Raw genomic sequence first — 25,046 nt, forward strand, 5'->3', positions numbered from 1 at the left:
CGCGGGAATTCGCCGGTTGCACTGCTCACCTGATCGGCCGCCATTCCCCGTCGTCGTGACCTTTGGATTAGGTGAGTAAAATTCCTAAACCCGGATTAGGACTGATAGTGCGTTTTTCCTGGACTGGTTTAGGTATTATCGGTGCATTTTGGACTGGCTTAGATAATAGCAGTGTGTATTTCAGACTGGGTTCAGAATTGATTGGTAGAAATTATTATCGGAAAAATTTAGTGGATTAATGAGAATCGTTGGGGAGGATAATAGGGTTTAATGATCAATTTAGGAGCTCGTTGGTGAAATTGTCGGGTGTACCCGGGTTGACTGATTGTACGTCAATTGTGCTTAATTGTGATTGATTTCGTACTGCTATGTCGTATGTTGTATGGCTGATTTTGTGGAGTGCGATTGGCCATTGTTTGGTTTACAATGAATTGCTGATTTGTGAATCGCACGTTAGGCCACACGGTATTAATTGGGCCAATTAAGCACGTGTTGTGACATTGGGTGTCTGAATTATGTTGGTGCTCGTGGTGCATTGCATTGCATAACATGGACACGCATTTCGTATGCCAAGAGTGAGGCATGTGATGAAATTGTGCGAGCATGCGTGTCTGCCATGAGCATGTGATCACCTAAAATACCCTGAAGCGTTATACGCTGGGTTCAGATAATAATGAGCTGTGTGATCACCTAAGGACCTTCGGGTCGATACCGTCCTCATGCACTTTGAAGCAGGACGATGCCCGGTACGTCCGGAAGGCGACCATCCTCATGCACTTTGAAGCAAGCCCTGGTTCGCAAGGAGAACAGTGTTGCGCCTCATGCACTTTGAAGCAGTAGAGACACCGGGCCGAGATCGGTCTTCGCGCCTCATGCACTTTGAAGCTAGACGCACCGGGCCGTGAAAAATTGATGACTCGAGTCGTAATAATAATTAATTGGGCAAGTGTGCGGTGTGGGCCAAGTGGGCCAAAGAAATGTGCATGACATGTCAATGACATTTGCATGCATAAACATGCATTGATTGGCATGCGAGTGTGTGAGACTCGGTGTGTGAGCATGTGATTGGCGTACGTGTGATAATGTGTACCACGTATGTTCCGTGATTATTACATATTGAACTGTCTAACCTGCAGGGTCAGAGAATTGTATGATTATGGTTGTGTTATGATTTTAAATGTTTGTTTCCGGTCAGGAGATTGCATGCTAGCCTAGCCTAGGTTTAGGGGTTGAACTCACTGAGATTCCTCTCACGGTTGTGTAAACCGAAACTTTTCAGACCCCCAGCACTAGGATGCCGAGGTCACCACCTCTTTTTTGGGAATACCGCCTTTTATCCAGCAGTCGTCGAGCATGCACCCCGGTGGGGATGGAGTAGAACGGAGAAGTGGCTGTTTAGGTTATTCCCAGCTGTTGGTGTTTCCTTTTTGGTTGTCGTGAACACTGTAAAAAGAGTTTTAAAATAGTAATATAAGTATGTACATATTTTCTGCGTTGATTGATTGTTTATTGGATGGCTATCCTTGGCTCATATTGTAATTGTCTGGGTTTGTTTATTTTATACTTCCGCTTGTGCTTGATCTTTGTATGGGCGTGGGTTGGCGACGCTTCCTGGGACGTCGCAATTTATCGACCGAAGGTGGGATGCTCACGCTTCGTGGGGTACGGGGCGTGACATCCCCTTTTGAATTGGTATCAGAGCAAGGTCAGCTCGATTCCTTTGGTCGAAGTTTGGAGTGATAAGGAGCGATGAGACCCTGGGTAGCCAGTAGGGTGACCTCGTGTGCTACATGCATCTCCTGACAGCTTGTGATTGTTTTTGAATTGTGATTGTGTGATCCGTAAGTGCAGGTGCGGCAGGACCTGAGGTGAGTATGTGAATCCCTTGGGTGCTGAGTTGGCTAGTTTTTATTAAGCCGCATGCTGACTGCTTGATTGTTGTTTAATACCTGTCTAGGACTTAGATTGGGATAGATTGGTTTAAGTCTTTCATTCCTTCGTGGAATTATAGCAGGTAGTTGTAGAACCGAGTGACCAAGATGAGTAGCGAGGGGAGAGGTATTGGAAGAATTCCCAGAAGGGGTGCAGGAAGAGGAATCCGAGGTAGAGGTCGTGCTCGAGTAGGAGCAGTAGACAATCTGGGAGTTAATATGGGAGCTGCAGTAGACCCCCGAGTTGATGTTAGACCGGTGGAAGATCCACGTATGGAAGGGGTTCTACGGGTATTGGAAAGGATTGGGAATGTGCTGGATAGGCAGGCTTAAGGGCGAGATAATGTGGCAGCCCAAGCCGCTGAGACTGCAGCCGCCGCTGCTGTGAATGGGAATCAAGCTAACGCTGGACAGGCTCAGCCAGCCGGGGTTAGACAGATGCCCCAGTTAGTAGAACAGTTTATGAAATTGAAGCCGCCTAAATTTCATGGTCGCGGTGACCCGGATGTGTGCGCCAAGATGGATTGAGGAACTGGAGAAAACTTTCAAAGTTCTGGGGTGCACCGATGAGGAGAAGGTTACATTGGCGGTTTACCAGCTTCAAGAGGGTGCTAATGATTGGTGGAATGCCGTGGAGAATAGAGTGTTTCCAGTAAGAACGGCCCCGACTTGGGCTGTGTTTGTGGAACACTTTTATGAAAAATATTTCTCGGAAAATGCGCAAGAGAAGAAGTTGATGGAATTTATGAGCTTGCGCCAGGGACAAATGACTGTGGATCAATATGAGGCGGAGTTCGCAAGATTGGCTAAGTTTGCACCGACTATGGTGGAGAATCCGAGGGATAGGGCGCGAAGATTCCGGGATGGACTGAAGCCGGATCTTCGGAGCCTGATTTTGTCCCATGACATCAAAGATTACGGGGAGATGCATAGACGGGCGCAGATCATGGAACGAGATCAGCAGGAAAGGGCAGCCGCTTCAGGATCGCGGTTTGCTCAAAATCGAGATAATCACCGTTTGGGAAAGAGGCCTATGACCGGAAATAGGCGATTTGTTCCACCGCCGGACGGAATATCGGAAAACCGAATCCCCAGTTGGGTAGATATGGGGCGTGTTTTAAGTGCGGGAGTATGGGACATCGGATCCGCGATTGCCCACAGATGCAACCATCAGGACCATCCAGAGTGCCGCCACCACGAGCTGGAAATCAAGCCGGACCTCCCCCACCGGCTAATCAGGGACGACCGCCAGCTCAAGGAAGGATTTATGCAATGGCGCGCAAGGAAGCTGAGAATGCGCCGGGCGTGGTCACAGGTACGATTTCTTTGTGTGATCATGCCGCGTATGCATTGTTTGATTCGAGGGCAACCCATTCGTTCGTTTCAGAGCAATTTATTGAGTTGGTTGGTATGAAACCAGTGCTGCTTGAGCATGTGCTTTGTGTGTCGACACCTATGAATGATAGGTTGCTAGTTTCTTTTGGATGTCCTAACTGTAAGATAATTATTGGAGGTAAAGAAGAGAGTATCGACTTGGCAGTAATAGCCATGTTCGATTTTGATGTGATTATTGGAATGGACTGGTTAGTCCGACAGAAAGCTGTAGTGGATTGCAGCGATAGGACGATCCAATTTAATCCGGATGGACGCCCTAGTTTTGTATTTCAGGGAAACCGAGGAGGAACCTCGATCCCTTGGATTTCCTCGCTCGAGGTAAGTAAGCTGTTGGACGAGGGGTGTGAAGGATATTTGGTGAATGTTGTGGATCCAACAGTTGTTGAACCTAAGTTGGAAGATATACCCGTAGTAAGCAATTTTCCTGATGTGTTTCCTGAGGAATTGCCGGGTTTACCGCCTGAGCGAGAGGTAGAGTTTGTGATTGAATTGGCGCCAGGAACAGAGCCGATTTCGAAAGCGCCATATAGGATGTCCTTATCAGAACTGAAGGAGTTGAAGGTTCAGATACAGGAATTACTGGATAAAGGTTTTATTCATCCTAGTGTGTCCCCATGGGGAGCGCCAGTTCTGTTTGTCAAGAAGAAAGATGGAACTCTGAGATTGTGTATAGATTATCGGCAGTTGAATCAAGTGACAGTGAAGAATAAGTACCCACTGCCGAGGATTGATGACCTGTTTGATCAGTTGCAAGGAGCCTCAGTGTTTTCTAAGATAGATTTGAGGACCGGGTAGCATCAGCTAAGGATCGGAAATGAGGACATTCCCAAGACTGCTTTCAGGACTCGGTATGGGCATTATGAATTTACGGTTATGCCCTTTGGATTAACGAATGCCCCAGCCGCTTTCATGGATTTGATGAATCGTGTGTTCAAGGAATTCCTGAATCAGTTTGTGATAGTTTTCATTGACGATATACTAGTGTACTCCAAGAGCCTTGAGGAACATGAGATGCACTTGACTGAAGTGCTGCGGACCTTGAGAGAACATGCGTTGTATGCTAAGTTCAGCAAGTGTGAGTTCTGGCTCAGCAGAGTAGGATTTCTTGGACATATCGTTTCTGGGGATGGGATTTCTGTGGATCCAGCTAAGATTGAAGCAGTTACCAAGTGGCCTAGACCGACATCAGTAACCGAAATCCGAAGTTTTCTAGGATTGGCTGGTTATTACAGGCGATTCGTAGAAGGATTTTCGTCAATAGCCATGCCAATGACAAGGCTGCTTAAGAAGGAGGTGAAGTTTGAATGGGATGACAAGTGTGAAAGAAGTTTTCAGGAACTGAAACACCGGTTAACGACTGCTCCTGTATTGACCATTCCGTCGGGCCCAGGAGGATTTGAGATTTATAGCGATGCGTCGCTAAGAGGATTGGGCTGTGTGCTGATGCAGCATGGAAAAGTGGTAGCATATGCGTCGCGTCAGTTGAGACCACACGAGATGAATTACCCGACGCATGACTTGGAATTAGCTGCTATAGTGTTTGCACTTAAGATCTGGAGGCACTACTTATGTGGGGAGAAGTTCCAGATTTATACGGATCATCAAAGCCTCAAGTACCTATTTTTGCAGAAAGAGTTGAACATGAGGCAGCGCCGATGGATGGAGCTTCTAAAGGATTATGATTGCGACATCCTGTATCATCCTGGAAAAGCCAATCGAGTGGCAGATGCTCTGAGTCGAAAGTCTAGTTTGGCGCATCTAATGGTCAAGGAATGGACCTTATTGGAAAGACTCAGGGATTCAGAGTTTAAGCTGGAGATGAGTCACGTATCGAATTTACTAGCCACCTTAAGGATTGAGCCAGAGATTCAGATCAAGATTAAGGAACTACAGTCTACGGACCCAGAAATCCAAAAGATTATTGAGATGGATGCAGCTAAGAGGAAATCGGACTTTCAAGTGTCCGAGGATGGAGTTCTGAAGTTTAGAGGGCGACTCTGTGTACCAGATGATGTGAAACTTAAGGAAGAAATCTTGTCGGAAGCTCATAGGAGCAATTACAGTATCCACCCGGGAAGTACGAAGATGTATCAGAATTTAAGACAACACTACTGGTGGAATGGAATGAAGGTGGATGTGGCCAGGCACGTAGCTAAGTGTTTGACGTGCCAACAAGTGAAGGCACAGCATTGTAAGCCTGGAGGATTATTGAGACCATTAGAAATCCCAGAGTGGAAATGGGAACATATTACAATGGATTTCGTGACGGGACTGCCGAGAAGCCAGAGAGGACATGATTCAATTTGGGTGATAGTGGATAGACTGACTAAATCAGCGCACTTTCTGGCTGTGCGAAAGGACTTTGAGTTGGAAAGATATGCAGACTTGTATGTGAGGCAGATCGTGAGATTGCATGGAGTACCAGTAACGATCACTTCGGACCGTGATCCGAGATTTACGGCCAACTTTTGGAAAAATTTGCAAACGGCCTTAGGAACGAAGTTACAGTTCAGTACAGCCTACCATCCGCAAACAGATGGCCAGTCTGAAAGGACCATTCAAACCCTGGAGGATATGTTGAGAGCTTGTGTGATAGATTTCCAAGGCAAATGGGAGGAACAGTTACACTTAGTGGAGTTTGCCTATAACAATAGCTATCAGCAGAGCATTCAGATGGCACCGTTTGAAGCCTTATATGGTAGGGCGTGCAGGACGCCAGTATGTTGGGATGAAGTGGGTGAACGGAGTATCACGGGTCCAGAATTGATCCAACAAACCGTTGAGGCAGTTGAGGTTATTCGAGACAGACTCAGGACAGCGCAGAGTCGTCAGAAAAGTTATGCCGACAGAAGACGACGACCCTTGGAGTTTCAGGTTGGAGATCACGTGTTCCTTAAGGTGTCGCCTATGAAAGGACTATCTAGATTCGGCAAGAAGGGAAAACTGAGTCCTAGGTATGTCGGGCCATTTGAGATTTTGGAAAAGATTGGGGAGATGGCCTATCGACTTGCCTTGCCGCCCAATTTGTCCCAAGTACACAATGTTTTCCACGTGTCGATGTTAAGAAAGTATGAACCAGACCCGACTCATGTCTTGCGGTACGAGGAGATAGAAGTGGACGATAAAGTGTCGTACGTGGAAAGACCAGTCAGGATCGAGGATAGAAAAGAACGGGTGCTAAGGAACAAAACGATCCCGATAGTCAAAGTTGTCTGGGAGCACCACGGAATAGAAGGTGCCACGTGGGAAAGCGAAGAAGCAATGAGACGTCAACACCCCCAGTTGTTTGAGTAGATAAGGATAGATTGCAAATTTCGAGGACGAAATTTTTGTAAGGGGGGAAGATTGTAACAGCCCGAATTTCGATGTAATTTCCGGGATCAATGAAACTGATATTATTTCGCATTTCATTTTAATAAGTCTTACCCAGAGCTGATCACTCTCGGGATACTAACCAATAGGGTATGGCTAACTAGAAGATGGTACGTGGACCGGGGACCCTATCGTGAAACGGATACCGATCGCGAGAGATACTGAGGGAATATTTTGAACTGATGTGGGCCGATCTTAGGAAAGGTAGCGGATTTGGTTTGGCCAAGGCCAGCGTTGTACACTCGGATCGCAGGTGAATCTGCATGACCGAAAAGTGCACGTGGCCAATCAGTCCTGAACCTAAACCGAACGATCGTAGCCTCTGAGGCTAGTGATATTTTCTCATTCTCTCAATGATCGAGACCATTACGATACGGGTAGCCCTCGGTCGATACGCGTAATCTCTAAACTGCCGCCCGTTAGTGAGAGACCCTGAAATTGAAAGTTTAGCGGGTTTTGTTTACGGAATTGGGCCCGGATTTCGGTATCGATTTTCGAAGGCTTAAGAGACTATTTTTGGGAATCTGACGTCATATTACGCTGGCCACACACATGTGGAGTTAGTACGAGTAAAAATTGGAATTTCGGTCTGGGGGTGAAAAATTACGATTTTGCCCCCGGGATGCCAGCGTCGCTTTTCGAGGCCAAATGAGGTTATTTTTCGTGGCCGACGCCATTTTTGGGTGGCCACGCATACCAGGAGTCGTTTTGGCAAAAAATTGGAATTTCGACAAAAATTGGAAAAAATAATATTATTTTATTCCCGAAACTTTGACGTGGATTTTCGAGGGCTTGCGCGATGAATTTCGCGATTCCGATGCCATATTATGTTGGCCACACACATATGGAACACGTATGTGCGAAAATTGGAATTTCGGTTCGGGATCGAAAAATTACGAAAATGCCCCTAGGCCATTTTTGAGTAATTTCGAAAATTATTCTTAATTAGGGGTTTAACCAAGGTTGGTTAAGGTTAAATCAGGTCTGGTCAACCATGGTTAGGGACAAAAGACCATTTCACCCCTAAATTATTGGATTAGGGCAAATCCTAGCCTTTGGATCAAGGGCAAAATTGTCCATTGGCTTGATTTTTGACACATGGCACCCCTAGTCTAGATGTTTGACCAAGATAAACTCTCTCTCTCTCTCCTCTCACCCTCATTCTGGCCAGAACAGCCTCCTCTCCTCCGTAGCTCACTCCCCCTCTCTTTTTTTTCTCTCTTGATTTTGCCTTGCCGGAGCTTGCCGCCGGCCACCGGAGCACGCCGCCGACCGCCGTGCCTCGCCGTCGACACCCTTGGTCCCCCGCCTCAGCTCAGCCTCGGTTTCGTCCATTTCTCTCTCCCTTTCTCCCTCTTTTTCTCTCTTTTTCTCATTTTCTGTTCTGTGAACAGTACTGCCGGAGCTTCGGCGGAGCTCCGATCGCCGTTCCGTCGACACCCGGCCGTTCAGCATGTCCATACGTCGCCGTTCAGCCCAGTCCGTACAGTGCCCCCCGTACGGTTACTGTTCACCGTCAGTACGGTCACTGTTCATCTCGACCGTACGGCCGTCGCGGCCGTCACCGGCACCTCGGCGGCACCCCGTCCCGCCTGTCCGCACAGTGTCCGTACGGTGTGCACTGTTCGCGCCGTCCGTACGGGGGGTGTTACTGTTCACCGTCCGTACACGTCGCCGGGAATTCGCCGCCGGTTGCACTGTTCACCAGTGATCGGCCGCCATTCCCCGTCGTCGTGACCTTTGGATTAGGTGAGTAAAATTCCTAAACCCGGATTAGGACTGATAGTGCGTTTTTCCTGGACTGGTTTAGGTATTATCGGTGCATTTTGGACTGGCTTAGATAATAGCAGTGTGTATTTCAGACTGGGTTCAGAATTGATTGGTAGAAATTATTATCGGAAAATTTTAGTGGATTAATGAGAATCGTTGGGGAGGATAATAGGGTTTAATGATCAATTTAGGAGCTCGTTGGTGAAATTGCCGGGTGTACCCGGGTTGACTGATTGTACGTCAATTGTGCTTAATTGTGATTGATTTCGTACTGCTATGTCGTATGTTGTATGGCTGATTTTGTGGAGTGCGATTGGCCATTGTTTGGTTTACAATGAATTGCTGATTTGTGAATCGCACGTTAGGCCACACGGTATTAATTGGGCCAATTAAGCATGTGTTGTAACATTGGGTGTCTGAATTATGTTGGTGCTCGTGGTGCATTGCATTGCATAACATGGACACGCATTTCGTATGACAAGAGTGAGGCATGTGATGAAATTGTGCGAGCATGCGTGTCTGCCATGAGCATGTGATCACCTAAAATACCCTGAAGCGTTATACGCTGGGTTCAGATAATAATGAGCTGTGTGATCACCTAAGGACCTTCGGGTCGATACCGTCCTCATGCACTTTGAAGCAGGACGATACCCGGTACGTCCGGAAGGCGACCATCCTCATGCACTTTGAAGTGTGCTCGGTTCGCAAGGAGAACAATGTTGCGCCTCATGCACTTTGAAGCAGTGCTAGAGACAGGGCCGAGATCGTTCTGCGCCTCATGCACTTTGAAGCAGGCTAGACGCACCGGGCCGTGAAAAATTGATGACTCGAGTCGTAATAATAATTAATTGGGCAAGTGTGCCAGTGTGGGCCAGTGGGCCAAAGAAATGTGCATGACATGTCAATGACATTTGCATGCATAAACATGCATTGATTGGCATGCGAGTGTGTGAGACTCGGTGTGTGAGCATGTGATTGGCGTACGTGTGATAATGTGTACCACGTATGTTCCGTGATTATTACATATTGAACTGTCTAACCCTGCAGGTCGAGAATTGTATGATTATGGTTGTGTTATGATTTTAAATGTTTGTTTCCGGTCAGGAGATTGCATGCTAGCCTAGCCTAGGTTTAGGGGTTGAACTCACTGAGATTCCTCTCACGGTTGTATAAACCGAAACTTTTCAGACCCCCAGCAGTAGGATGCCGAGGTCACCACCTCTTTTTTGGGAATACCGCCTTTTATCCAGCAGTCGTCGAGCATGCACCCCGGTGGGGATGGAGCAGAACGGAGAAGTGGCTGTTTAGGTTATTCCCAGCTGTTGGTGTTTCCTTTTTGGTTGTCGTGAACACTGTAAAAAGAGTTTTAAAATAGTAATATAAGTATGTACATATTTTCTGCGTTGATTGATTGTTTATTGGATGGCTATCCTTGGCTCATATTGTAATTGTCTGGGTTTGTTTATTTTATACTTCCGCTTGTGCTTGATCTCTGTATGGGCGTGGGTTGGCGACACTTCCTGGGACGTCGCAATTTATCGACCGAAGGTGGGATGTTCACGCTTCGTGGGGTACGGGGCGTGACATTTGAAGCGCGTGATAATGACGGATAACCTTAAGAGGGTAATATGACATAGACCCCGTGAGACACAAAAGTGGGATCGGGTTGTTGGATTCGTTTGCAAGGCGCACCTCGGGATTTCCAAGCCAATGAACATACCATTGGATTTGATTTGGAATGAGACTCTTGAAAAAATTGAATCAAGTTGAAAATGACCAATAAGGGAAGATTTCTTCCTTTTCTCGGAAAAATGAGATAGGATGACAATCTTTAGACACGCCTATAATTTTCATACTCAAACCGAAGTCTTTGAGGTGAGAGACCAATCAAACTTGGACTAAACCTATTAGGGCTGTAAAAGTACCATTTTTGTCTTGTTTGAACCTATTGAGTGACACAAAGGTTTCACCTAAGATCATGTTGGAGAATCTCTCGAACATACACACTTGATTGACAATGTGGACTCCCAAAGGATCCATGGTCTTTTTGGTATATGAAAGGACTACAAAACCAAAGAATGCTAAGAGAAAGACTCGAGGGATTTGATTACCCACTTCTTTTGGCAAACTTAAAAAATGTCATTCTAAGAACGAGAAAGGGAGTGCATTGGAATTTCCTTTAAGGACGCCTTTGATTTGGGACATTTTGATTCCCAAAAATTGACTCAAGAGAGAAAGGGATCAACATCTATTGGAGGACCAACTAGACCAAGAGAACCAACTCTTCCAATGGTAATATCATACTCTCAATTGTAGGGGTCAATTCATTTCGACATAACACAAACGTCAATGTCTTAAATTTCCAAAAATGGGTTAACGCCTTTATCATGGCAATACGTGACTCAATGTACAAAAGTGCGAAAATGTATCCAATCCTCTTTTCCACATAGTCCTTGTGCTTTGACTCGAGGCTTTCTCACATGCCCACGAGAGCTCTTGGTACGGAGATGACTCAGATCTCCGACATATCCATTTGACTAAGCCTAATTAGGGCATTGAGATTAATCACTGAAAAGTGAACGAAACGTGGAATTTAAATGACATAAAAGAAAATGCGATAAGGAAACATCAGGACGATACATACAAACGTTACCAAAAGGGAATGGCAATCACATAGACATGTCACATGAGGACACGTGAGGTTTGACATCTAAAGGTTTAAGGCTCCCACCTTGATTGGACAAGAAGAGTTTACCCCTTGCTACTAATGTTGGTCGGTGCACTTCTTACTAATCAAGATGAGTGAGATTGAGGAATGGATTACCACAAGTCTTTCTCAAGCGGGTTCCACTCTCAATATCTCCTAATGATTTTCCTAAAGCGAGCTGGGTTTTAGACCGCGAGTTGTGAGTGCATTGTGTCATGCTAAAGCGGGTAAACATGCATTTAAATTTAAAGCAAACACCACTTCCATATAATCACATACATTCACATACACCCAAACGCTACCTACAAAACAAAGGGTTTGCGCACACTTCACCTCTTATATCTCCCATCTACAAAACCATTTAACACATGGTTAGTGGACTTACCTCTTTTTCCACGCAACTTGATACGTAGTCGATGGTACAAAAGGTAGACAAGTTAGATAATAACCAACAAGTTCATTACGGCTTTAGTCTACTTAGGTTTGTAACCTAGTCCCCAGTGGAGTAGCTGTAGGGTTCATCAACGTAAAACAACGCAGCGGAATATAGAACCCCAGACAGGATCCATGTGTATATTGAAATCGAAAGGGAATTTCGATGCGTACCTTTGCATATTGAAGATAAATCGGCACCGGATTGTGTCGGGATAAGCGCCGCAAGTGTTGCGCCTCTACCGGTATCCACACACGCGAACGGAATTCTTCAACGATCCACGTGCTAGCGAAAGATCTTGAAGTTCCTTTTCTTGAACGCCGAATAGAGAACGATTCTCTATCGTAGAGTTTCTCCTGGAGACACTCTCTCTAGGGTTTCCGTATTCTATGGAGGCACGGAGGCGTGCGTCATCTGACGTGAGACTCTCTCACTATCTATATCTATATATATAGCCTCATAGGAAACCCTAATGGGCCGGGCTATTTGGGCCCGCCCAAACTATCCACCTCCAATCGTACATGTAACGTTATCTCATAACGCGCACGACCGCGTAGATAATTTAAATAGGAGAATAAATCTACTTCTGAAGTAGATCAAGGCGCACAGAAAATATGAAGTCCGTTCGCGATTGTGTGCGACCCTGTAGGTTCACTACACATTAGCAGTGTGCACAAAACCCTTTTGGCCCACAAGTCATAAGCGGTCTCTAGCAAGACATTATGACTACCTAAGTATAATGAAGATCGGTTTTCCGACACAACCTAATCCACAACTAATATTAGAGTATCAACCTTGATTGATTCTTAGGGCAGACCACTAACAGTAGCCAAGCTTGTCACGACCTACTCCCACGAAGGTCGAACTCAGGTTGCAAATTTAGAGGTAAGTGTTCATGAAACGGCTCGAATGTCACATCATAAAAGACGACTTACCAAAGCATCGATCTTTTGTTCATCCATAAGGTCCATTAATTATGAATGTGGATTCTCCCTCAATCCATACCTCGCGTGACAACGAGTTGATTTTATCTTTTTAACAAATAGGAGTCGCAACTAGCCTATGTCGGGGGTTGGCTAGATTACCTAATCAAAACGTGGGAATTTCGTTTCGATTTCTAAGAAAACCAAAGATCGAGGTTCAGGGACTAGTTTACGTTATTGTTTCCACTAACGCCCTTTCAGTACCGCTAAACTTAACATGGTTGTTATCTAAGTTGTCATGCATTTATTTTTACTATTTTCATGCCAAAGTTTTAATCCACTAGGTAATCATCCATTTTGTTTTTTTATTTTCCATTTAAAGTTCTAAACTAATCCTATCTTAGTCTAGAAAAGAAGATAAATAAACAATTGTATTGAAAAGCAATGCATAAAGTAAACACCTAATGAAATTGAAATGGCAAGCTAATCTAAGAACAAGAAATGAAAACCCGTAACTCGTTAGGTATTTATTACAACACAAATGGGTTTCAAAGCTTTTGGCCTTCTCCTCCTTGAGTCGCCTCATGGGTGTCGGTTTTGCATTCGAACCACACATTTCATACATGATATGCAAACAAACAAACATTGCAAGGCAAGGGCATCCAAATCATCAATCCAAAGAATGGGCCTCGGGATTGGCCTTTGTTTTTCACACATTTCGATAACCCACCCAATTAATCACCTAAGATTGATTGATTAATGATTAATGATAACAAACCACCATTTGCATTCACAAACTGATGACTTATATCATTTAACCCCTAAAGTCGACTCTAAGTGTTCACCACAGGCTACTCGCTGAACATGCATCGGGCCTAGATATTCATCTAACAAACACATGCATAGCAATGAATTAAACATGCATTTAGGCCAAAGAGCCTTGTTTCTCAATCAAGCAAGTAATGGGAAGTAAGCCTCATAATCACTTATTAAAAGAAATTGTCAAATTCGGGCTTATTTTGTTTAAATGTGATTAACCCGCTTAATGACGTCCAAATGATATGAATTAGGTGTCATTAGAAATCTTATATCATGAGGATCAAAGTTCAAGAAGACCATTTTTCCCAATTCCCACCCAATTTTTCCGAAAATTAAAATTTAATTCGGAATGACAGGCTCGACCCGGTTCTATTATGGATTTTGAAAAAAAGGCAAGAAAAATAACAAACGTTATCCAAACTACGTGAAAATTTTTAGGCAGTTAGGAGTTTGTGTTTCTAACAACTTTCACTTTTTGAGTTTTTGCTAGAAAGCCACTGATTTTGTTTATAAAAATCGATTTTCACCAACGACTCATTTGCAAAACATTTTTTAGGCCGAGAAGACCTTATCCAGAATTTTTAGCAAATTGACCCCCCCAAACATTGTCGTTTGGTCCTCAAGCTTTCCAGCTTTCATAATGAGACCCTAATGAACAACTTTTGAGTTTTGAATTTTTAGAAAACAAGGACCCGAACTTTATGAAAATTGCAAAACCAATTCGATCACTGAAACTGGAAATTTTTGGACTATCCTAATCAACATGAAATTGCATGCAATTTTGAGGTTTCATAGGCCAAGATATGTTCTACAACTTTCATGCAGGAAGTTTTTTCAAATGACGAATACAAAAATTTATAAAAATCACAGAACATGTAGAGGTCTGTTTGAAATCATTCTTTCTAGACTAGATGACGTGGTTTCAAGCATCAAACGTGCAGGCCAAATAAACATGGAATTTTCTAAAGGAAAGTTTTCCAAATAATGAATATAGAAAATCAGAAAAATCATAGAACCGAGCAAAAGTCAGTCAGGAATCATAACAACAGAACAGGAGATCAATATTCCAGATTCTGATCTAAGATCATGAAGAGTTTTTCACCTAGCAAACGATGTCCATTTCATCCATGCAACCTATCAAATCGAAGCTCAGGAAGTCTAGATTGAATATCTAGTTAACCACTTTTTCATATTTTGACATCTTCGAACTCAAATTAGCAATGGAAATACACTGACTTCTCAGTACACGAAAATCAAAGAACATGAGGTAAGAATGCATACCTTGTGTGATGAACTCGTTGAGCTCGTATGAGCTATTCGGCCACCAATAGACTTTGATACGGTGCCAAGGATAGCTCTCCGGTATCTAGTTCACGACATGAAAGATCTGACGTAAGAAAACTAGCTATCAACGGAGAAAGAACGAGAAGTAACTAGCTTAAAAACAAGCAAAATGAAGTAATCCGGTGGCTGTTTCGGTGAAGGCCAGCCACCACAGCCTTGTGTAGGAACTGAAGAAGTTGGCCGTGGAGCTCGGATCGCCGTGGAGGGCCGCCGGATGGCAGTGGTGTGCCAGAGGAAGGCCGACGGTTGACCGGTTTGGATGGAGGAAGCTCCGGCAGTGTAAAAATGGATGAATAGAGAGATTTTGGTGTAAGAAAGAGGAGAAAGAGAGGGAATTTCGAATTTTCTCAAGTTTAGAGAGAGAATTTCATATTTGAAAAATGGCCCCCCTTTTTTAGTGGGAAATTTGTATATAAACCCCCTCTACTTTGAATCTTGACCCTTGTATGCATTCAAGGGTTGAGATTAAACCCTTATTGGCTAAGCAAAGCTCCCATTAACTGAAATTCTAGCACATGGATTGATGACATGGCAATGTGGATGGCCAAGATTAAATACCAAATGAGAGTGGTTGAGATTTTTTACTTAACCACTAAGTAATTTTTCTAATAAGGGCAATCTTGTAATTTCATATAGGGGCAAAATTGTAATTTCATATAGGGGCAAATGAGAGAGGTTGGCCGGCCAAGCCGTGAGGTGACCAGAGCATGGCCATTTTCCGGCCATTCTCGCCGGAATAGCGATAGGGGCCGGTTGGACCAATCGTGCCAATTCAAACCGGCTCGGACCGATTTGATTGGTTCAATTGTAAATCATTTATCCAATTTATTCCAATTTGTTCTATTAGGAACCTAATTGCAAAGAATTTCTATCCAATTGTCAAAAGCACGGATCAAATCGAAGTGAAACAACTCAAATCCAATCAATTAAAGCCAATTAAATTCATTTCTAACATCTCAATTGGATGAATTTGTTCGAATATCATCATGGGTGATGCCAATTTCATCTCAATTGAGTTGTCTCACACAAATTGGGGCTTTTCTATCAATTGATACAATTTTCGCAATTTTTGTCCTCAATTGATAAAATTGATTTCAATTAAACCCAATTGATTTGAAAAGTAATCAATTGATTCAATCAAATGGGTTTAAAACATTCTAATGAGCCCTAATTGACTTCCACATTTGGCTTGAACTAAACCCCAAAAGGAAATTGGACTTTAATCGTCAAATTGAAGCTTTGTCAAGCTTGATAGTGGAGGACATTGGTGTTTCCACCTTTTTGCATCCTTCCAAACCGAACTTCTTTACTATTTCCTTGGCATATTTCTCTCGATAAATGAGAGTGCGATCCCTTGCTTGATTGATTTGTAAGTCGAGAAAGAAGTTGAGTTTCCCAATTAAGCTCATCTCGAATTCTCTTTTCATGATGTTTGCAAAATCATTGCATAAATTTTCATTAGTGGATCCAAAGATTATGTTATCAGCATGTATTTGAATGATGAGCAGATCCTTACCCTCCTTTTTGATAAAAAAAAAAGTGGTGTCCACTTTACCTTTCTTAAAATCATGATCCACTAGGAATGTGCTCAATCTTTCGTACCAAGCTCTTGGTGCTTGCTTGAGTCCATAGAGTGCTTTCTTTAATCGGTAGACATCTTGAAGTCTACTTGAATCTTCAAAACCTGGATGTTGCTCAACAAAGACTTTTTCTTTGATATATCCATTTAGAAAAGTACTTTTGACATCCATTTGATATAATTGGAAATTGTAGAAGCATGTATAAGTTAGTAGTAGTCGTATAGCTTCTAATCTAGTAATAGGAGCATAAGTTTCATCAAAATCGATATCTTCCTCCTGTGAGTAACCTTTTGCAGCTAATCTTGTTTTGTTACGGACTACATTACCTTTGTCATCAAGTTTGTTTTGGAATAACCACTTGGTACCAATGATTGGATGATCTGTGGATCTTAGAACTAATTCCCAAACTTCATTGATTTTGAATTGGTACAATTCTTCTTGCATAACCTCAATCCAACTTTCATCAGAAACAACTTCTTTAATTCCTTTGGGTTCTAGTTGAGATATGAGAGCTAATGAATTCATCAGATTTTTGAGTGATGGTCAGGTCTTGATTCTTTCATCTATGCTCCCAATGATTTGTTCATTCAGATGCTCTGTCTTGTATTTCTTATCTTTAGGAATTGGTTTTTACTCAGAAACATCAGCACTTGGTTGCTATTGTTGTTGTTTGGTAGCTGATGATGTGGATATGTGCATGATTTCCTCGCAATCATTTGCTTGTATCCCTTTTTGATCATCTTTGAATTTCATGTTTATGGATTCTTCTACTATTTACGAATCTTTATTGAACGCACGATAAGCTTTACCAGTTGTGGAGTATCCAAGAAAAATACCTTCACTTACCTTTGCATCAAATTTCTCGATGTTATCGTTTACATTCTTAAGAATGAGATATTTGTATCCAAACACATGGAAATACGATATGTTGGGCTTTCTTCCTTTGGAGATTTCGTTAGGGGTCTTTTCCAATAATGTTCTCAGTAATATTCTCTTCAGCATGTAGCAAGTAGTAGCAATAGCTTCTACTCAAAAGTATGTACGAGTGCTACTTTCAATCATCATGGTTCCGGCCATCTCTTGTAATGAGCGATTTCTTTTTCCAACAGCATGTTGACACTTGATTTTTAGCCAACACGTCTTAAAATGGTAAAAACTTGAGATTAGGGTTTCTAATCGTGATAGAACCCGTTTCTCAAATAAAAATAGTCATTTTACACTTTTTCTAGCACTAGCCTTTCATTTCGAAGCATTTTATACTTTGTATTCAAAAAGTCAAAACGTTGACTTACGAGTTGACTTTTAGGTCAAACTTTGATCGAAAAGTCAATCCGAAATCAAATTTTCGTTTTTGCATGAAATGCCCCAAAATAGTGCTAATTTCACTTTTGCATTGTCAATTTTCAAAAAAAACAAAGTTTGACCCATTAATTGACATTTTAGTACCTAATTACTAAAATGTTGACTTTTGGTCAACACATTGTCCAAAAAAATTCAAAAAATTGAAAACCCATAAATCAACTTATTTTCATTTCAATTTGACTTTGGCATCGTCAATTTTGCAAGAATCGGTTTAGAACCAATTTTTCCCCAATTTGCGGATCTTGGTTTGAAATTAGCCAAAAATGAATTTATTTTGTTTCTAGTCATTTTTTAGGATAGTTTCCTTCATGACATTTGATCAAGAGGTCGTCTCACATTCGATTTTCAAACCAATTTCACAATTCCAAGCCAATGGTAAAACCCCCAATTTGACCCCTAATTAGGCGTTCCGGTCTGTTCTGCATGATTTGCACAATTAAACCATGATGAGCCCATTTTCTTATATACAACTCATTCAAATCAATTTTGATAAATTCACATGAATTCAAGTAAATTTGATCATTTTGGCTAACCAAAGACTTGCAAAATCAAGTTGACATGGTAAAATTAATGCAATTCAACTTGACCCATTCTATAGCACAATTATATCCCATCTCTCTCCCTGTGAAAGCTTTTTCTCTCTTCTATGGAAGAGTTCTCCCCTACCCCTCATGGTGGTAGTCTACCCAAAACCTTATAACCCCAACTCCTTGTCAGTAGGACTTTGAAAATTGCCTAGGGGCTCCTCGCCTGTAGGACTTTGGAAATTTGCCTAGGAGCTCATCGTCTGTAAGACTTTGAATTTGCCTAGGGGCTCATCGCCTGTAGGACTTGAATTTGCCTAGTGGTTCCTCCCCAGTAGGACTTGAATTTGCCTAGTGGTTCCTCCCCAGTAGGACTTGAATTTGCCTAGGGGCTCCTCGCCTGTAGGACTTGAATTTGCCTAGGGGCTCCTCGCTTGTAGGACTTGAATTTGCCTAGTGGTTCCTCGCTAGTAAGACTTGATTTGCCTAGGGGCTCCTCGCCAGTAGGACTTGAATTTGCCTAGGGGCTCCTCGCCTGTAGGACTTGAATTTGCCTAGGGGCTCCTCGCCTGTAGGACTTGAATTTGCCTAGGGGCTTCTCCCCAATAAGACTTTGAGAATTGCCTAGTGGTTCCTCACCAATAGGACTTTGAGAAGGCTTCAAACAATGAATGCCCTAACCATGAGTTATGTGATTTTAGGTTTCACTAACTTTTGTATGGTTTTTAGTTGACCAAAAACTATTTTGAAAAGTGATTTTGAAATTAATCAAAACTGTTTGAAGCGTGATTTTTTTTTAGCTTACCACAAACTGTTTGAAAACTTGATTCTAGGTTGACCAAAAACTTTTGAAACCTAGTCTGGAAATATGCATTCTTTGCATTAATGCACTTCAGTCAATCAAATTTCCTTTTCGAGGAATTATTTGAACAAAGTGCTTGCAATCTTTCAAGAAATGCTTGAAATGATCGTTTGGAAGACCTTCATTAGAAAGGATTTGTTCAATCTATGAGCTTGGTCATTTCTTTATCTGATTGAAATGGAACTTGTTTGATATCCCTCAATTTTATCTCTTTTAAACAATCCTTAGGTATTCGGAGATGTTCGCAATGTATACAATCCAATTGATTCGATAAGGTCTTTCAAAAGGTTGTAATGTTGGCTTGGTCAATAGCTATTCAAAGGATAGGCATTTTGAGGCCAAGAAAAAGGATTTCATCATATCTGACTTCGGGTTTACAAGTTAAGAACCTCGAGGACAAGACAAGATATTATTGCATAAACTTCTTTGAGTGACGACTTCTTGTCATAAAGTCATGTTTCTACTCTCAACATCCCAATCTGAAGAGTCTTTGGAGAGAGGTTGTATTGTTGGTATTGGGTAGGCTCAAAAGGCTCATGTGTTTGAATTCAAGGATTTTATGAAATTGGTGATCTTCTTGGCATCACCACCCTCTTTTTTCTACTAGGGATCTTTCTTTTATGAACATCAAAATCCCCTAAACGTTCATTACAATCTCTTTTCTTTTGCTCATTCTCACTTGTTGTGGTCTATGATCTCTCATGATCTTGGCTTTGCTTTATCATGACTTTTTTTTCATTTTGAGCTTTCTTTTGAACTCTCTTTTTCTTTCTCATTTTTCTTGGGCATTTAGCCTTGCTTTTACCAGACACACTGTTTTTTCATGCCCCTGATTCTTTTGCATCCTCTAATCTTTTGGTTTTTGACTTGCTAGAGTTCTAAGGACTCTGTGTCATGCCATTTAGTTTCTTGTCTATTCAAAGTGGATCATATGCTCATGCTCCAATGTGAATAGATGATCATCAATTTAAGGTTTTGAAATGAATATTCAAGCTCAATTGAGCTTTGCCAAAGGTAATGTGTTTGGGTATAAGAAATGAAGTGCCCTTCTTTCTCTTGGGATGTCTTGAGCTTCCATACGACTTCATCTTAAGTTATCATAGAAAGATTGATGCAAGAGTACGCAATAAAATCTTTCTTGATCCTATTCTCCATAACTGTCAACCACAAGCCTCCTGGTTTGCTCCAGTGTGGGATAGCTCTTAACAGGGTTGTTTTGGAAAAACTTATCCACTATTTCGGCTCAAATTTGGTTTTCAAGGGATAAGCATGTGTTTGGGATAGTGAAATGACTGCCTTTCATTATTTCAATCCATATAATCATTGCGAATATCCCCTATTTCCTTTGGATGAGTTTTTTTTCACTTACTACTTTATTTTGATTTTGAGTGTATAGGGGACATATTTGGATAGGGCTTACCTTTCATCATTTGAAATTCTTTCCATATTTGATCCAAACTTTTTCTTTGAAAATTTTCAAAGCCTTTTATCAAATTATCCCTTTTAAGGAATTTTGATACTTAGTGCATTTTCAAAGAAAGCGTGTTTCAAAACTTTTGATTTGAAACATTTTTGAGTTATTTTCTTTTCAAAACAATCTGTTTTGTTTTGCTCAGTCTTAGGTAGAGCATGATAACCATTCTGGTTCTGTCCAGAACTAGTTTTTTGTTCCCAGAATTAGTTTTGGACCAGAAACCCGTTTGGTAACGCAATTTCATTTTTCTATTTCTGGGACAAGTTTTTGTTCCAGAACTGATTCTGAACCAGAAATCATAACCAAAAAAAAAGTAGGTTTTTCATTTCTTGAACAAAAGTCAGAATCATTTTTGAGGAACTCGTTCTCTTCAAAAAACACATGTCTCTCTTCTCCTCTCATCTCTCTGATTTGGAAGCCCGTCTCTCTCTCTACTCTCTCTCTGTCGCCGTCGAGAGGAAGCCAGGGCCTCTCGCTCGCTCGCTCCGGCCGAGAGGAAGCCAGGACCGATCGCTTGCTCGCTCCTACTCCACGTAAGCTTCAATCCTGCGCTGGATCTCCTCTCATCTCTCTCTTTTCTGGATTTGGAAGTCGCCGTGATCGGGGGGGGGGGGGTCAGCTTCGGCCTCGCCATGGCCGTCGGTCGACTTCGCCGTCGCCCAAATCTGGGCGACGGCGAGGTCGACCGCCAGACCTGGGCGAGGCCGCCGGTCAACCTCGCCGTCGCCTAGATCTGGGCGACGGTGAGGTCGACCTCCAGACCTGGGCGAAGCCGCTCGGCCTCCCCCAGATCTGAGGGAGGCCGAGCGGCCTCGCCATGGCCGCCGGTCGACCTCGCTGTCGCCCAGATCTGGGCGACGGCAAAGTCGCCCGCTAGACCTGGGCGAGGCCGCTCGGCCTCCCCCAGATCATGTTCAGCGGCAGAGGCAGTTTGGTGATAATCACAAACACTCATGGGAGCTTATTGTTTTGCTGCTTGTATGCATGAAACAGGCAACTAAACTACAACATGAGGGCTATCTGACATGATATTGGATAAATAGACACATAGGGCCTAATTGCGATTATTTAGTTGCAATTCTCTGAACTGTCTTGCCCCATGGATGGATCAGATAACAGTTGCAAATCCTAAATGCTGGTTTTCCTTTGAAATTTGGTGTGATTTTCAACAGTCAGTTTTGTTGTTTATCCCCTTTGTTGCAGTTGCTGCATTAGTAGCAACTTGATGTCTATGCTTCGTCGTTTACAAAGACATCTAAGTCTTTTACCGGTGGATTCCGTTTTACTTATCTTATAGAAAATATAAACAAGAAGAAAAAGTTGGCTTTATGTGCAGAAGTTATTACTAGCTGCCATTGCAGAACTCTATTTGCCACTGTAACTTTCATATGGTGCTGTTCTTATGGCATGTGAACCTTATTGAATTTCAAGAATGCTGAAATATGATTGATGACTAGTACTATGCCATTTTCTCTCTTATACTTTTCTGCGGTAGTGCAACTGTAGCTTCATACTATAATTAAGCACAACAGGGGAGAGGAAAAAAGCAAACTTCATTTCTTGATCAGATACAAAAGCTGATAGCTTTGACCCTTTAATTTGGCTATTGCCTATATTTTCACCCAGAGAGATTTTACATGTATCTTCGGTATTTTAGAGAGCCATCTAGTTATTTAAGGGTGTGGTTAGATAGGCTTATATTTTTTACCATTTGCTTAATCTAAATCTTACGGCGGACACAATTTGACCTTATCTTGGCTCAAAGCTTGAAACTTTTGCAATACACAAATGCTGACACATACATTTATTTATAATTATTTATAATTTCTTTAAAATTTGTATAGTATTTACGTTTTTGCTTGAAAATAAAAAGTTGCTACTTACTTTTAAGAAAACATAAACAAATAGGCCCTAAGTCTAAAGATCATTCTTTATAGTGATTATTGTTATTAATGAGCTATATACTTATCCCTTTTCATATACTATCCGATTTCTTTATGCAAATATTTTTATTTCTTCCCCCATTTTGGACATTACTGGCAATCATTATGATGCTAATCATGTTGCTCTTGTGGAAAACCACTGACAGTGGTCACTGTTGGTTTTCTGGTTTCCTATCATTCTGTTCCGGTCCTGTACTTTCAGTTTTGAGTTCGTCGAGATTAGTTGCCTGTTTGATATTGAAGCTTCCTATCATTCTGTTCTGGTTCTGCTAGTTGACCAAATATTTCGATTAAATACGTGAGGATATGATCAGATGGTGTAACTTGAGCTGAGATATGGTGACAGGCTTTTTTCAGAGAGCTAATAAGAAAATGAAAAAAGAAGAATCAATGTGCAGCAGCAGCTGTTATGAGACATGAAGTTGATAGTATCGTGTGGTTACGTTCTTTGTCCGCGACATTTGCATCTTTCTGATGCCCTGTTTTCCGGTTTGGTTAATGCATGGTTTTTACTTCCGGTTTGTATTTACTAGTACAAATTACAATCTTGTTGGCAAAGTGGGAAATCATATTCAAATAGAATGATAAGTATAACTTCTTTGGTTTCTTAAATCAAGAGAAGCATAATCATGTTTGTACCCTGCTTTCGGATCGCATGTTTTTCATCTTAGAACTGCTTCATATGAGTCTTCCTTAGCCCTATCTTGAAGTTTCAATTCACTTCTTTCAAAATTTTGCTGATTGTTAGTTCCAATTGAGAAAATGAGACTTTTTTTGCCAGTGAAGGCTTAGGAAGAAATGAAAAATGGTATATGGGAAATTACACTAGGACTGCTATTTCTCATTGTTGTGACTTGTCCTTTTAGCTTTTCCAACAAATGCTCCTATGAAACTCTAACTAAATATTTTTTTCAGGTACAAGCTGCTGCACCTGTAAGTAAAGGAGAACTCGGGAGGGCCACCTGGACTTTTCTCCACACTCTAGCTGCTCAGGTCTTCTTAGTAAATAAAGCCTGGCTTTTTACTTTCCTTTTCGTTTTCCATTTACAAAGTTTTGCTTGAATATATCAGTATACTCCTACATCATTTGCACTTCTGCTGAGTTCTTATGAATTTCTCAAACAATAAAGTTAGCACTAATTATCTATCAGAACACTCAACATTAAAGCACATGTATATCGAACGGTTCAAATTGTAGATGATATGGCTCTTTACATCAAATCTTCTGCATTTGAATTGGTACACCATATGATATGGCTCATTTGATGTTCAGCCAGTTAAGGGTAAATGGCATCTCAAAAAGAGGCATTTGTGGCAAAGTGGACTGAGCCTTTAACCAATTTGCTTGTAAGCTTAATGGTAGAAGAGGTACAAAGAGGAAATCGCACCACTACTACCTACAACAAAGTAGGGTGGAATAACATAGTTACCGAGTTCAATAAACAAACAACACTCCAGTTTACTGTAGTTCAGTTGAAGAACAGGGCAAACAAATTGAGGAGACAGTATGGGAGTTATAAGAAGCTTCTTTCACAATCTGGATTTGGATGGGATAATGTTAACAAAATGGTTATTGTGGAGGATCCAAGTGTATGGGATGATCACACCAAGGTATCAGTTTACTTTGGTCATTTTGTTCTTATTGTGGATGTATGTTTCGATTATGTTGCTGACGTATGTCACTATTTTTGAAATTGCAAGATAACATCGAATGGGCTAAATTCCGAAAGGATGGGTTTCCTCAATATCCCGATCTGTGTATCGTGTTTGGCGATACATATGCTACTGGGGTTTACGCAGTAAGAAATGTAGAATTCTTGGTGGTGTCGGAGGGGGAAGACAATGGTAGTGGTGGTGACAATGGTGGTGGTGCTTTGGTAGGTGATCCAAACGAACTTAGTGATGGAATCTTCATACCTAACATGAGTGCCACGCAAGTTCACGAGAATCACAAGTTGGATAGGACTCCAAATTCCAAGAGGAGGAGAAAGAGTAGCACATATGATATTGCTGGCACCTGCAAAGCCATTCAAGATATGATCAAGTCCAAGGCGGGTCAATCAACAAGTGGCTCTGTCACCTCACATGCCCCCCCACCCGAGAACCCCTACTCCATGGGAGCCGTGGTTGCCATCTTAAATGACATGCTTGACTTAGAGTAGAATCTTCACAATAAAGCTATGAACCAAGTATGCCTTAATGCCAACTGGAGAGAGGGTTTCGTCCTATCTTTACCTGAAAGGAGACTCGGTCTTCTTGAATCTCTTTGAATAGATGTTGAGAACTACGATGACTTTTTCATGTTTGCTTTATTTTCACTTAATGACTTGTGTCCTTGAGATACTTTGGTTTGTTTTTATTTATGGAACTATGATGACTTTGGTTTGTTTTTAATTATGCAACTATGATGACGTGGCTATTGTTAATTATGGAACTATGATGACGTTGTGGCTATTGTTGATTCCTGACTTATTTGTTGTGTTTGTGTTCTTCGTGCGAGGGCATAGGTAATATGGAGGGGGGTGAAAGTAGCAGCAATAATGGTCCAATAGCATCAGTTGAACCAATTGAATAGGTCTTCGATGATTTTGAACTTAATATACTGAA

General features: G+C 42.0%; 1 pseudogene; it reads left to right on the plus strand.

Moving 5' to 3' along the window:
- The first annotated feature begins 23,344 nt into the window (after positions 1-23,344).
- Positions 23,345-24,709, plus strand: LOC115686568 (uncharacterized; annotated as a pseudogene).
- Positions 24,710-25,046: the final 337 nt, after the last annotated feature.

This window comes from Syzygium oleosum, unplaced genomic scaffold (assembly GCF_021117445.2).
Source record: "Syzygium oleosum isolate NSW1041296 unplaced genomic scaffold, Sole_v2.1 Sole_v2.16, whole genome shotgun sequence".
Lineage (NCBI taxonomy): Eukaryota > Viridiplantae > Streptophyta > Magnoliopsida > Myrtales > Myrtaceae > Syzygium > Syzygium oleosum.